Source organism: Anthonomus grandis, chromosome 2 (assembly GCF_022605725.1).
Source record: "Anthonomus grandis grandis chromosome 2, icAntGran1.3, whole genome shotgun sequence".
NCBI lineage: Eukaryota > Metazoa > Arthropoda > Insecta > Coleoptera > Curculionidae > Anthonomus > Anthonomus grandis.
The window spans coordinates 12907297-12924175 of NC_065547.1; positions in this window are offsets into that span (position 1 = coordinate 12907297).

The window sequence follows — 16879 nt, forward strand, 5'->3', positions numbered from 1 at the left end:
AAGGATGTACATTAACGATTCAAAAACAGACTGGTCTACATGGACTCGATACTACGCATTTTGTTACAACACGACACCAAGTTCTTATCATGATTTTACCCTGTTCGAGCTGGTATTTGGGAAAAAAGCTGATTTTCAAGACTCATTGAATAACTCTCAAGTTGATCCATTGTACAATATAGATGCTTACGATCAAGAATTATGTTATAGGCTACAACTGGCACATAAAATGGCAGGGGAGTTTCTTAAACGAGCAAAGTTGGACAGAAAAGGCCAACTTGACATAAACGCAAAAGTATCCAATTTGAGTCCAGGTGATTTAGTTACGGTTACAAATGAAAGTCGGCATAAATTTGACTCGTGGTACAATGGTCCTTTTTCAGTTATCGGCACAGAAGGCCCAAACTGCACTATAAAGGACGATAAAGAAAAATCAATTACTTTACACAAAAACCGCGTGAGAAAATATTTTGTATAAATAAGATTAATTTGATATTTTTGTAGTTATATTATATTCATGTACTTATAATTTATTGTTTATGTACTTATGGGAGTATTTTTAAGTAAGAAATGTAATCATATATACTGACTTTGCAAAGTCGCTTATAGGTATTTTAAGGTTTAGGATTAAGGTTTTTATAGGTTTTTCAAGCCTTAATTTTTTTTATTAAGTTAAGCTTAACTTTAAGAATAGGTAGGTTAAGTAATAAATGTAATTCAACATTTAAAAAATGTTTAATGTTTTATATTTTCCCAAAAAATGACCTTCACAAGTGGCCATAGTGAAGGTCCTTCTCCAAAAGGGGATGATGTAAAGGAATTATCAATAATATTAGGCAAATTCTTTAAAAGCCAAGTAGGTTACATTTTATTTATTATAAACATTAATAGTTGGTTGCAATAATTAGTCGATCTAGTATAGCAGCTATTTGCAAAATAAGCTATATCGCGGCTCGTGGCTAATTAGGTAACTGTGACGCGGTTCAATTGCTTTTGTATGGAAATATTTTTCAATTCATTCAATAAACAGTTTTAGATGGGGAATCTTCTTTGTTTTACTTGCCCTAAGTACCCGGCCATTACATTACGTTACGTATAAATATTTTCTAGTTTGTCACGATAACTTTAAATATTGTAATAAAAGTAAAGTTTTGTTTATTAAGTCATATTATTTTGCTAATACTCTTACACTTAGTTATTTATTTGTGAATTTGGCATTGGTATTGACTTTTTAAATCGTGTACTATTTTAAATGAAAATGAACGATGATGATGAGTTATATCATCAAAATACATCACTTTTGAAACAAGATTGACATTTTATTTGGTGGAGAAGAAACTTCCTTTTAAGAAAAAAAATTCCTAATGTATTAGAGGCTATAAAAACTCCGCATCAAAATTTTCCATGCAAAATTCAAAAAATTTAACAAGTCGAACGTCCAAATACCAAAAGCTACTCCGCCAAAGTGCCAAAAAAACAAAACGTCTCAATTTGGCGTAGGTACCTTTTACGCGAAGTAAACATGGATGAAAAATGGCGAATCATAATGTTACCGGTTGTGCACACATCGTTAAAGAAATTGCGGCTCCGACTTCGCCAAAAGAAAAAGAGCCTAAACAAATATGGGGTCATCAAGACGATAAATTCTCCCTTTTTTATTGTCTCTCTCTTACATGACCCAATTCCCATTATTTTTTTCGCTTTATATAGAAAGCAAACTTTAAGCGTTTGAAAATTTGTACTTCTAATCTTTTAAATCGCCTTAATTTACATTTTGATTGCCCGGATAATTAAGAAAACTGTTAATTCTATTTCCCCGTTCTTAATTCATTAAGGAATAGTATTTAATGCGAAGCGAGAAAATTGCAAATGGGGCGCTCAGCTGCTGGCTCTCATAATTAGTCTAGCAAAAACGGGGTATGAAATTTGATTTAAGCTCTAGGCTTAAGTAAATTCAACCCAAATTGGTCAAAATGTAGCGTATAAATATAAAATTAATCGCAGCGGAGAGTCGCCGTTTGTTTTCACTTAGTCCAATTAGCCGAGAAGGGAATAGAAAAAACACATTTAAGTTCCCATTCGTGAAAAAGATAATAGGAAAACTTTCGGGGCAGTTTCTACTTTTGGAGTCTTTAAAGACAGTTTACTCTATTTTTCGAGTGGAGCGAAACTGTAGCCAACAAAACAATTTGTTCGATAAGGGAGAACTTTTAAATGCAAACGAAGGTAAATAGGTAAGTAAAGTCGAGGAGTAAAATGTAGTTCTTCAAGGAAATTGTACTTGGATAAAAGTTTTTAAACTGCTGACAAGTACATTTATTTGGCACAGAGAATATATTTTTTGAATCCAGATATCCAGTTATTTTTAAATGATGACCGAGTATAGTGTTCCTCGATTATACGGTTAAAATATAAAAAGCGGGATAAAGGACAACAAATGAAACCTCCAGTGTTTAATTTGCCAACGTTTCGACGTACTTAATTTTTTATCTTTATCAAGGCTAAAAGAGTAATAATTTTCTTACTTTATTGATTTCATTTACAATAAATTATTTTACAGATACGGAGTTAGTATCATCAAAACATTTCTCACTTTATGTACATTATTAATATAAAAAGGAGAACAAATACATAATAGCCAAATAGATGGGAGGCTCAGGGTAATTTTCAATCATATTTTTGTTTAATTTAAATGAAATAAATATAGAAAATTTGTATATATACCTATATAAAAAACAGATACAAAAGAATACAATGTTTGTTCAACAGTTGTTCGTAGTAGTCCAAGCAGTTAACACGTATGATAGGCGATCCATAGTTTTTCACGTGTTTCAAAGGGTTAAAGTACAGTTTTTGATTAATAATTTATATCATAAGAAGTCTTTTAAAATTTTGCATCTTTTAAGCTAAGTATTGACTTATTTTAAAATCACGGTTGCCATAAATCAGTAAAAATCCAATTTTTATTTCTCTAGTTTGTGTAATAAGTATAACATAAATATAGTGCACGTACGTGATTATTACAGTGTTTATATTAACGGGTTTTTTATTGTAAACAGTATTTGTCTGAACTAACTTATATTTATTTCATATACGGGGTGATTTTGAAATTGTGATTAACTAATGTAATAATGGCTGGAGGAAGTACTACGGATGACGGTGATCCAGGAAGTAATTGTGCTAAATGTAATTTAGTATTTGATGACACTAAGTCGATAATACAATGTCCCAGGTGTTCAGGTGTTCATATGCTGCAGCAATAGGCACCAAAAATTACAGCAAAGTTTTGGTTGTAAAGCAAAAGTGTCCGGAGAAAGACGTAAAGCAAGTGAAGGAGGATTTAAGAAAGAAAGTCAATCCTACTGTTATTGGAGCTGGTTTATTGCTAGGTTAAGCAACTAAAGGTGGCGGTGTTATCATTAAGTGTGGCAATGAGAAGGAGCTAACTTCGATTCAGTCGCAGATCTAGAACAACATGGGTGACAACTACAGTGTTAAGGTACCAAAACTTTTAGAGCACATGATTAAGATGGTAGGCATTAATGAGTCCGAGTACAACCTATCAGATAATGAAATTTTGGCCAAAATAAAGAGGCAAAATAATGTTCCAGAATCTTCAAACCGAAAAATTCAAATTGTGATGAAAAATTCAAAAAAATTGATCTTGGAAGTTAATGCTACCACGTATGCAGTGTTTATTGAAAAAGAGAACATGAACATTGGTTGGAACCGTTGTCCCATCTTCAACGAATATGATATCCGAAGGTGTTTCAAGTGCTGTCGGTATGGTCATTTACTGAAAGAGTGTAAAGAAAATAAAGTGTGTGCAAAGTGTAGTGGACCCCATGATGTTAAAGAATGTAATGTAAGTAGCGTTAAGTGTATCAATTGTGTAGTATCCAATGAAAAGTATGGTCTTAGGCTAATCGTCAATCACGTTTCTTGGGATGTAACGAGTTGTGATTCCTATAAGCGAATTGAAGAGTTAGAAAGGAATAAATATATTAGGTAGCAATTAGACCTAAATATTGCACTTAACACCAACATTGTTTATTTTAATTGCCAAGGTTATCTAAACAACAAAGATAACATTAATTTACTAGTAAATGACTGGAGGCCCAAGATCTTGCTTTTGAGTAAGACTCGCGTAACGCCGGTTATTGAACCATGTGAGTTGATTATTGATAGGTACAATTTGGAGTAATGCACTAGCAACAATAGTAGAACAGGTGGGGTCTTGGCCCTTATTAGAAGCGATATTAGATATAAGGTGGGGTCTGTATTATCTATTGATGATTATGTCTGGTTGTTGTCTTTTAAGCTATCTATGGGGGGAGGTAAATATTTGTGCTCTATTTTGTACCATTCACCTCAGAAACAAGATGCCAAAGTTATAGAATTTTTTGAGGAAGTCCATCAAACACCTAAAATTAGTGACCATTCTATTATATCAATTTCTATAGATCAATCAAAGGTACAGCCAATGGATATAGTCTATATAAGTTATACTAGGTCTTTTAAAGCCTATAACTGCAATAAACTTCAGGAAGAACTGCTTACATGCAATTGGAATAGAAATAGTTCAGATGTTGACTTACTAGCTAAGTTTTGTCACAGATATTAGAACAATTCTTGACAGTATGAGCCCAAGGATCAAAATTATGCAAAAACAGAAAGATGCCGATAAAAAGTTGATAACTCAAGATATAAGAGAGCAAATGCAGAAAAGGGATCGATTATATGTATAAAAGGGCTACCATAGAAAATAACGACAAAATTTGGAATGAACATAAGGCTATAAGAAATAACATAGTAAGCAAGATAAGAGTAGAAAAGGACAGATTTTTTGCGAATACCATAGATCTAAATAAAAATAATCAAAAAGAACTCTGGAAAAATCTGAAGACGCTTTTGCCGGGAAAAAACCAAAACATGCCTAATGAAATAAAGTTTGAAAATGAAATCATTACACAGGAGGATCATATTGCACATAGATTTAATAATAATTTCGTGAATAGTATTGATCTTATTCTTGCAGATATTCCACCAGCAGCAAATGGTCAAACATATTTCATTAAACCACTTTCAGTCCAGGGGCCGTATTTTTGAAACCATTCGACTTTGATTCGCATACGAAATTAGAGGATTTCGCACGAAAAATCGATATTCGTATTTTCGACCGCTTCGTATGCGAACTTTTTCGCATGCGGTGTCTCGAATGGGTATATACCATTCGAATTTCAAGTTCGTGTGCGATTCTGCCACTTGTCTTGTTTTGATTTTAAACTAGCTTTGTTTTTTTTTTAATTTGTGAGTTGGTTAAGTATTTTCGTAGTGTTTTTTTATTGTTTATTGAAAAAAAATAGCAATAATCATAGATTAAACAATCTTGTGCAAAGAAACGTGGTCGATGCACTGGAAGAGACTAAAACTCTGGCAGATAGAAGGAATAGGATGTACTCTTCATTTCTTGACCCATTTGAAATGTATGCAGATGCTTAATTTAATAAATTATATAAATTAAGCAAGCCTATTACGATAGAATGATTAAGCATATTACGATGATGTGATCTTTATGTGCTCCTGAGACTGTGTAATCTATCCACTAGTTTTATATAAGGCTTGTGCAGTTTTAGCCGAAAAATTTTGGGTGAAATTGCCCGACTTTAATTCCGGGTGCTCTTCCATAAATGAAATTAGTTCTTTCTTTCGCTCACTCGACACAAAACCGCAATATTTTTTATTTTTTGAAATCATTAAAAAAAAAGTCAATTCGCAAAAACCCAAGAAACGCCATGAAAAAACCTCAAAATTCCTTGATGTTTTTAAACTTAAATTTTAGGTTAGGTTAAAAAATCGTTATCGTCTTCATCCCAGTTGATACGGCCTCCAATAGCACTCGACTTTGCTACGTTGCCACTACATTTCATGTTCGCATGCGAATGAAATATCGAATGCTGTTCAAAAATGCACTTTTTAATTCGTGTGCGAATTTTGCCGCTCGACTTTGTTCGCATTCGAAGATTCTCGCATGGTTTCGAAAATACGGCCCCAGAATACCTTGACATAATTTAATAAAGTTTCGATGATTAAAATGAAGGAAATACTTAAAAATCTAAAAAACGTTGGTGATGGGGAGAGTGGCATCTCTAAGCAGGTTTTTTGCGATGTTGCTTATGTTGTGAGTGATCGTCTTTTGGATATTATCAATTCATCCTTAAGTACTGGGGTTTTTCCGCAAGCCTGGAAAGTTTCTACTGTTATTCCTGTTCCAAAAGTGCAAAACACTAAATTGTGTAATGAATTTTGGCCAATTAACACCGTACCTATTTATGAGAACTTCTTTGAAGTATGTGTAGGGAACAGCTACTTGAACATTGTAATATAAATAAAATAGTTGTACCTAACCAATCGGGGTTCCGTGAGCATCATTCATGTAAGTCTGTCATTGTTTATATAGCTGATAATTTTCTCAGGGCCCTTGACTCTGATAATCTAGTACTTGCTGTGTTTTTCGATTTTAAGAGAGCGTCTGAAGAGAAATATTAATTAGGGAATTAGGACGGTTAGGCCTTAAACATAATGTATTGAAGTGGTTTCAATCTTATCTAAGTGGTAGAGTTCAGCGAGTCATGTACAAAAATAGTTCATCTAAAAGTGTTAATGTAAAGCGTGCTGTGCCGCAGGGAACGGTCTTCGGCCCCTTGCTATTTTTATTGTATGTCAACGATACGGTGGAGGTAGTGCGGGGGTATAATGTGGTGTTGTTTACGGATGATACAATGTTATATATGGTGAGTAAAGACATTCATCAACTGCAACAGGTCATGAACGTTGAACTCAATAACTTATTCATCTGGCTCTGTAAAAATAAACTAAGTTTAAATGCAAGTAAATTTAAGTTTTGTATATTTGCAAGAGATCTAGATTAAGTTCTATAGACATGGGCAATATACAGTTTTCTGTGAATGGGGAGAGTATTTTGTATGCCAAAGAAATTAAATAATTGGGAACAATTTTCGATGCTAATCTGAATTTCCATGCTCATGCAGATTATATAATGAGAAAATTTTCAAAAAAAGTTGGATTTATCACAAGAATTGGAAAAAATTTGTCAATGTATGTACAACAAATTAAAACTTTACATCGCCACTGCTCTTCCTCATTTACAGTTCTGTTCAACAATATTATTTAACTTGATTCGATTCACAGGATAGAATTGACCAACTGGAAAGAATTAAAAAAAGGGCTATGAGACTGATTCTAAATTGTAATCATTCCACGCCTGTTGTCTCTATGTTGGGTGTCCTAGATATGTTGTTACATCAAAGAATTTTGTATAACGTCTATTTGTTTATTTTTAAACTAAAACATCATGCTCCCCGATTATATTTGTAACGTAATAAATTAAGAGTTTTTGGAGATATACATAACTATAATACGAGAAATCGTATAGACTGGTCAACAGATGTAACATAACCCAAATGCATAATTCTATTTAACAACTTGCCTGCTAACATCAAAAAGTGTATTACTTTGAATCAATTCAGAGGGCTCTTGAGAAGATTTATCATGAATAAGTAATATTGTGTTTGTTATTTTATTATGTTATTTTAATTATGTAGTTTATTAAGTTTTACTATAGTATGCATTGTTTCCGCTCCAATCATCATCTTGATTGTGGGTTTATCTGTTGACTGGGTATTTTGGGGCCAACCGGGATACTGGTTACAGCTTCTTGGAACTACCGAAGCATTTCTAAGTGTTACACTGGATTACCGAGACCATCCATGGACAAACCGGAGAGTCCTGATACACTTATGGCCAACTTACACTTTTACTTTATTTTTCATTTATGTTTTTATTGAATGTAGCTTTTGTTAAATATAGATATTATTTATTTATTTATTTAACACTCAAGAACCTACGGGCATACTAAAAAACATACACACTAAAAAATAAATACTCATAAAATCAGCATAAATAGACACACATGACCACAATTATTGCAGCGTTAACTTTACAGTGTTACATTTGCCAAGAGTTTGCAGACGATAGCTCAGAATTATTAAAGGCTTGGGATTGTTCGAAAGTTCACTTATGGCTGGCTATTAAAGAATGTAAACTTGATTATAACTACTAAATAAGAGGGCGCCACTTATTTTTTTTATAAATCAAAGAAAACTTTAAAAAAAACTTGGTATATAGGTTTCAAATAACAATTAAATGAACCTGGATCTCAAAGATCAAAAATCTCAACAATACAACCAAATTATATTTACATCGAAGATACATATGTACACACCTCATGTTCTAATCTGATAAATGTTAATAAGTTGCTATGAACTAAGATATGAATAATGTCGATATAAATTAAATGAGTTTGACAAAAGTAACATTTAAATTATGATTTCGCTACTAGGTAGATTTCAGCACTTAAAAATTTAATTGCAATTATTAAAGTTTTTAGTATATATTGGTATTACGCAGGGAAATGTTCATGAACCTTTTTACCTAAGGTATATCAGCCTTAACCGTGTTATATCTACTTAACTACTAAAGAGGATACTGAAAAATACTAAACAAAAAATAATTATTATTATAAATAAGAAATTGACGTATTAAATTATGACATTGACTAAATATTTGTAACATTAAATTGAAATAAATGTATATTAATAAAAATTTAAATAAGTGAGACAAATCTATGATTAGTGATATTTAAATAATTGGAATAAACTGGCCTGTATATTCCTCTAAGAAACGAACAGCTAGCCTTTAAAACCGAGACCATATGTTCGAAATGATCGATTGATTCTACAAATCCCAAAGGCTTGCGGAATCTGGAAATAATTAGAATTTGTAGGCAAATTTGGCATACCATTATTTTAAATTATTTATAAAGCAAAACATTAAAATGGAAATTCAATTATTCTGTCATTTCATTTATTCTGTCATATTAATTAAATAACAATAACTTATTAATATTGACATATTATATCTGACATATGGACAAAATAAGATTCTTTCGCGATTATGAAACCGAAAGCAAAATAACCATTTAAATGTAATACCTATCGTGAAAAAACCCACGAAATTAATTAATATTAACAAAAACAAATAATGAAAAAAATAGGAGAAAGTAAAAGAACAAATAAGCCAGGAAACGCAGAACCGCTAACATATTAATAATATGCGTATGTATACGTATAATCTAAAACCATCGCACTCTCTCCCTACTAGAACCATATCAGGTACAACACTCTATAACATTTTCACTAACTACGATGAGATACTGTCATTTACGGAAGAATGTCAATTCTGATTGGTGGACATAGCGATTTAAACATCTGCAGAAGTGAGTACAGTGATAAAACGATTGTATAGCGAGTCTATCAACAATAAATTTCTAAACTCTTTAATGACATAGATTAATTTTTGAATCTAACATAGATTCAAAATTCCTAAATTTTATGACCACTTTTACATTTCATTTTAGTACGTCATTTTCGGAAAAAAAAAAACTTCTCAAAAACACAAAAAAGTCGGCGGGTGACAGATGAGATTATAGACCTCTCAAATCAAGTAAAAAATATTCACTGGCTTGCAAGCAATACAGATAATTCTAACATCAAATTGTAATATAAACTCTTAGAAAACAACTATAAAAAAAGCATCTCGGAGGCAAAAAAAAACACAATTTAATGATCAACTCCTACAAAAATCCCCAAACATAAACAAAATAGCGTGGTCTAACATTAACTTGAACATAGATAAAAACATTTTTAAACCAGATATAAACCTAAATACTTCTATTTGCACGAACTCTGATAAAAATAAAATAATCTGTGAAGAATTCAACAAGTTCTTTTTATCATCTGTTGAGAAAATAATAAATAATCAGAAACCAGATGTAAATAAGGTAATCCTTAAATATTCGAGTAAATTTTTTTCCTTATTCCGGTCACTGCCGAGAAAATACTTGATGTTATTCTTAAAGTTTTAAAAAAACGATCAGCAGGTAGCAATTAAATCCCATGTTTTATTCTCAACTACCTTGCTAGGTGTATTTTGACGCCCCTTGAAAATATAATGAATGCTTCTTTTAGTAGGGCATTTTTCCAACAACATTAAAAATTAATAAAGTAACTCTTATATACAAAAAGGGCGATAAATGCAGCATTAGCAATTACCGAGCTATTTCGAATCTCTCGGTACTTTCGAAGATTTTTTAAAAACTTTTTTACAACAGATTAGTAAAATTCTTTGATCTTAAAAAACTCTTTTCACCATGTCAACATGGCTTTCTGCAAGAAAGGTCTACTGAGACGGCCCTTTTTGAATTGGCCTTTATAAATTATAGTCTGGATTCTGGTTTGGTGACTTTTGGGATATTTGATAACTTAGGCAAAGCGTTTGATGTGATTGATACTCAAATGCTAAAACTCAAACTGCAAGCGTATGGCATATATGGCCCATCTTTAAAATGGCTAATGTCTTATATTTCGGACAGAAAACGGTATGTTCAAATCCCAAATAAATTAAATGAAATAGAAAATTATCCATTATCTAAATCTTCGTTATTTAAATCTTCAACGCATGACGTAAGATTCAGAGTTTACCATAGGGGAATACTATTAAAATACTATCAATCGTTACAAAAAATATTTTTTCCTATTTTTTGTAACGATTGATCTAGTGACATAAGTAGTCAAGACTCATATGTGTCAATTTGCGGACGACATCTCAATCATAGTGTGAAAACCGACCTACACCGATGCAGTCTCTTGCTGCAACGAAGCTTCTATGAATTTCGCAAACTGGTGCGCAAGGAAAACGGATTATTATAAAACGCTGAAAAGTCTACACTGCAAAAGTGCTCTCATAAGAACTGACACAAAATCAGTCATTAAAAAATTAAAATTGTACAAAATTTTTGGGGCTTCAAATTGATAACAGGCTGTCATGGAATACCCACACCGACTATCTAGCAAAAGGTTTGGCAACATCGTGCTTTGTGGTGAGTACTTAGAACATTGAATGCCTAGAATAAGCCTAGCTGCAAACGATAGGCGAGGTTGTTTGAGTTCACCATCTATAATAATAATAATAATAATAATAATAATAATAATAATAATAATAATAATAATAATAATAATAATAATAATAATAATAATAATAATAATAATAATAATAATAATAATAATAATAATAATAATAATAATAATAAATATTTTTTTTAAGTTCATCATAACTACATAAAAAATACACATTTATTATTTTATGCAAATAAAAGGCCGACAAATTCAGAATTCTGCCAAGGCACATTCTGGTCTTTAACTTTGTGGCCAAAACTTAAGAAAACTAACTAAAAAAAATGTAGAAACGCTTGTAACAGACAGAGAAGTTTAATTATACACACCTACCCAAAAAATGTAGAACATTAACATAGTACCTCTCACAAAAAAAACACACGCACATTAGTTACCCATACTAAACACAGATTTTTAGTTTTTACCCATACCCAAACTAACAATATTGACCCTTCAATATTTTACGCAGATAGCTGCTGACTCATCAGATGCACCATCATTCCTCTGCGAAAAGTCTGAACAGACACCAAACCCAACTTAAAATTTATGCCCAAAGAGTTCATCTGATATGCAAAATTATAGGAAAAGGACCTTTTAAATAATTGAGTCTTACGTCTTGGAATATGAATTGTGTTTCTTCTTAAGCCCAAATGGTGAACATCATTTCTAAAAATAAATCTCTCAGACAATGATGTCAAATGGACTTTCCAATTTTTCATTCAATATATAATTTGCTTAATCCACTACATATTTTTTTAATGAGTTGTATTTTGTAATAGGTAAAAAATGTACTCTTTAAAAGTTTCGTTTTTTTGCTAAATAATAATAACACTTTAAGAGTAATTAACAAATTTTTCAGAATACAAAAAAGATTCCTGACAAAATAGTTAATGAAAAAAAAGCAATTTGGTAACGTAGAATACCTCTATGTTTACAATGCACGTATCCGATGCTGCCACTTTGTGTTGTTTTTCCACATAGTTTTTTATATCTGTGAAGCATGCGACCGATCAATATCCAGTAACTAAAAATCTAGAACGCAGCATATGTCATTTGCCAGCAACCTATTTATAGTCTGCGCCTGCTGTTATTTTAGTCGATATAATGCCCGTATCTCCTGAAATTCCCAAGGAATTTTAATATTTTTTGTCTAGACATTAACAATTAATAATTAAACCGATTTAGAGTGGTTTTAAACCTCTACAAAATAAAGTTTTTTTTTATGAAAATTACCTAAAAGTCGAATGTTAAAAAGATGAAAAACACTCACAAAGAATTTGATTTAATCTGTTTTCTGAAATAAATATCTAAGAGCATTTAAGATGGTTGCGAACCTCTACAAACAAAAGCTTTTTGGTAAAAAATTATTAAATTGTTAGATGTTAAAAAATATAAAGGGCTATTGTAACTCCTAACGGCTATAAGGAAAAGTTTTATTTGTTTCCTTTGGCAGTTATAGCCGGTTATCACATCTAACTCAATAATTTCGTTTTTAAAGGTTTGCAGCCATCTTAACTCCGTTTAGATATTTATGATATTTTACAGAGACGTGTTTAATTCAAATCCTTTGGACGTTCACTAATTTTTACAAAAAAACCTTAGTTTATAGCGGTTTATACCTACTATAAACCGATTTTGTTATCCATTGTTAATATCTAGACCAAAAATTATTAAAACTCCTTTGGAATTCCAGGAGTTTCGGCATTATATTGATTAAATTATAATGGGCACCAAATATAAATATGTTGCTGGCAAAGAACATATGCTGCGTTCTCAATTTTGGTTGCTGGATATCGACCAGACACTAACTTTATTAATTTTCCACACATTAATTTTGCGGCATTTTGGGTTCGAATAAGCAATAAATTTGCTAAATTATAATAAAATACTTAATTACACATTTTTATTAATATCTTGGTATCCAATACTTAATAAATACTTTACAAATATGCCGTCTTTTATAATATTATAACCTAGAAGGCTGACACCTAACTCGCCTGTGAAAGAACCGATTTAAATTTCCTTTTTTTCGAATATGTGACCCACTTCAGACTTCTTTATAATTTTTTAGCAAAAAATATAATAAAGAATCCCAATGAAAATATTAATTAAAGTTCAGTTCAAAAATCTATTAAAATCTTCGATGTGCCGTGAATAGTTTGTGTGCCAGTGTTGCTTGTATTGTGACATGGCATGCATGTTTAAATCGAAAAATTTTATATGGAAAGGGTCATAAAGTAATATTCATAAGTGATATTTAATCATTCCAATAAATAAATAAATGTTTTAATTTTTTTTTAAGAATTCATACATTTGATTCATAAAATTTGACTACATACGCCCACGTACTATTTTGTTAGTCGTCTGACCTTAGTCACAGCCACTCAAGCGTGAAAAGTTGCACTGGTCCGGCCTTAAAATTTATTTGTATTTAAAATTTTATTATTCGGGATTTTTGGGTTTAGTTGTATAAAGTTAGAAATTCAGGATAGTTGATAGCAAGCTAATATTTAATTTAACTACTTATAAGATTTAAGTACGTAAAATCAGTTTAACCAAAAATTTTAATTTAATAAGGTTAGTTTTTAGCGCCATCAGTTAGGTGTTTATAATAAGTGATGAGAGAATAGGTAGTGCAAATTACTTAGGCCCATTTATTTTGTGGATTAAGGCATTAAAGATCTACTTTTTGACAGAAAAGGGTAAAATGTTTTGGTTTGTCTTCAAATTTTATATATTTCCTTTTCTTGGTATTGAGATTTAGTTTTATTTGGTGGGTATTATTAACGGTGATTTTGGCGGCCACATTTAATATCCTTTATTATTGTCTTTTTTTAATTAATACATTTTATGAAAAATTATTATAATAACATACTCATGAAAACCCTATCGCTATATTTATAAAATAACCTTTATCTTCCAGTGAACTATGAAAGAAGTAGTCTTGCCTCTCTGGGACAAACAAGTGTGGCAGTAACTCTAAAAAAATAGTTAAACTGGTTTTATAGTATATCTGTAAGATAAATTATGGATAAAAAATTGTAAAAAATAAAATTTTAAAATTGTTTAATTAATAAAAACAGGATTTTCTTACTAAATGGAACAATAACTAGTTTGGCCACAGATCTTCAATTTCTGCATCAGATTCATCACTATCCAAATTTATAATGAAACGGTCCCCTGCATTTAAAATAATCTGATGCAAAATATGATATTCCTCTTCATATTTTATAATTTTTTCCTCAGACTTTCTCCACTTTTCCTATCCCAAATTCATAACTTCCTTCTTAATCGAATTTATAACTTTTTTTATCAAATTGTGAAAACTTATTTTTCCTGCGAGTTCTCCTTTTTAGTTCCAAATTAATTCGATGGAATTAAATACATAATAATAAGCAGGTAGTCTGCGGACAGTATGACCAAAGTTTACAGAATAGAATACAAGTTGCACAGCTTAACTACTTACTACTTTTGCAGTTAAGCTGTGCAAGTTGGGTCACTCCGGTCGGCCGTCAAAATCCACCCCGTCGCAGTTCCCCGTCTGCCTGGTGCACCACGTCTGGTGCACATTTATTTATCGATGTATACCGAGCGCGCCAAGCCCATTTCAGGTTTTACTCACGTTTCGGTCTATAGGGTGGAGTTAAAAGAAATAGTTGTGGATTTTATTAATTGTGTGGAAAACAAAATGACTAATCGAAATATTTGTTCAGTGGATGGTTGTGAAAGTCGAATGACTAATGAGATATCGTTTTTTAGGTGTCCTAAAGATGAAGAAAGGTATGTACCAAATATAGATTCTATTAAATAAGTTTTAATTATCTTTATATTACTTTAACTCAACCTTCTATTTAATCCTTTACAAGGGATTAATATTAGTAAATGAATATTGCAAATATAATAATTATTTATTAAACCGCCCAACTAACATTTAAAATAACTCGTATAAAAAAAATAATAAAAAATATAATATATTATGCAGTCTTAAATGAAACAAAAATTTTAGGTGTCAATCTTGGAAAAATGTCCTAGGATTTATAGGATCCCATAGATACGCGGATGATACTCCAACGCAATGTTATAACCGTATTAGAATTTGTAGTTTGCATTTTAATAATGACAGTTTTACAAATAAAACCCGAATTCATTCGTATGCTATCCCATCGATTGGAGTACCTACCCAAAAAGGTATGTTTTTTTTATAAATTTAAACCGAATCAAATTATTTTTTATTGATTTTAAATTAAAATAATATGTTGTATATTGTTCAGGCAGAACCCTTTGAAGTAAATGAGCCAAAGCAGCCGTTACTAAAAGGTAAGATATTTATTTAAATCAAAATACCTATAACATATTATTACGTATAAATAGTCGTTACGTAACACGTCAAATTAGATATACCGGGGGACGTTTAATTATGCATTTACTGAAGTTCTGTCAATCACCTCCTCACCTCCAGCTCACCTCCGGAAACGGGAATCCCAATGTGTGATAAGGAAATCGGTAAATGTGTAAGCAAATAGTTAGCGAAAATGTCTAGAAATAATGAATATTAAATTTACGCCAAACTTTGGTATTTTAAATGCATACTTTTAGTATGGTACCTACATCATTTTAAAATACTTACATTTTTTATAATAGATCATCAAAAAAAAATACAAGCAATTTAGAAGTTAAAATGTGTGGTAACAAACAGTACATTTAGTTCAAGCATATTATTTATTTTTTTTAAGTAAAGAATGTGTACCGTTATTTGCCAGAAAAAAGGGTATCTTCAAATTTTTTGCAAAAATCTTTGCAGTCTTATAACTTTGTATGTGTATTTATGTCACTTATATTTTTTGCGAAACCTACCTAATAGGTACAAAAAAACACTGCAATACCTTACATTTTTAAGGCGTTTAAAAAGTAGGCGATTTATTATTGTTAAAACTGTCAATTTGACGCGTGCAATTTTTCAATTTTAGTTAAAACAGTGAGTTAATAAAATGGTGTATACGCTAGCCCAACGAATAGAAATAATTTTTCTTTATGGAGCTCAAGATCGGTGTGCTCGCAGAACCGCGAGAGCATTTAATAAAAGGTATCAAGATAAAAACGTGAGCCATAAATACGTATTAGAATTGATACGTTAATTTGAAGAGACGGGATCGATTTGCAGTAAGAAAAAATATGAAAATAGAGTTGTCGATGAAGCATGCCAAGTTGAAGTACTAGGACAATTTGCTATGGATGCAACTTTGTCTATATCAAAGGCCGCAAAACTAACAAATATTTTCACTGGTTCCGTACATAAAGTTAAAAAAAAAATAAGTTTTTTCCTTATAAAATTTATATTCTTCATGAACTCGGAGAAGATGATTTTGATAGGAGAATTCAATTTTGTGAAGTGATGTGCCAGCGAATTGACGACGATCCCCATTGAACATTTGCTTCAGTGACGAATCGACCTTTTTTTTAAATGGCCTGGTGAACAGACATAACTGTAGATACTGGGATAATAAAAATCCGCATGTTTTTCGGGAAGGCCATACCCAATATCCCCAAAAAATTAATGTTTGGGCACGAATTTATGATAATGAAATAATCGGGCCATTTTTTTTGGAAGAAAATTTGACTGGCGAAATTTATTTAAACCTTTTAGAAAATGCAATATACCCTTCCATCATCCAATCTATGGAAAATCAAGTAGATCAACATGGTGCTATATTATTGAATGAAAATAATATACATTTTCAGCAGGATGGAGCTCCCGCGCACTACACTTTGGTAGTTCGAGAGTGGCT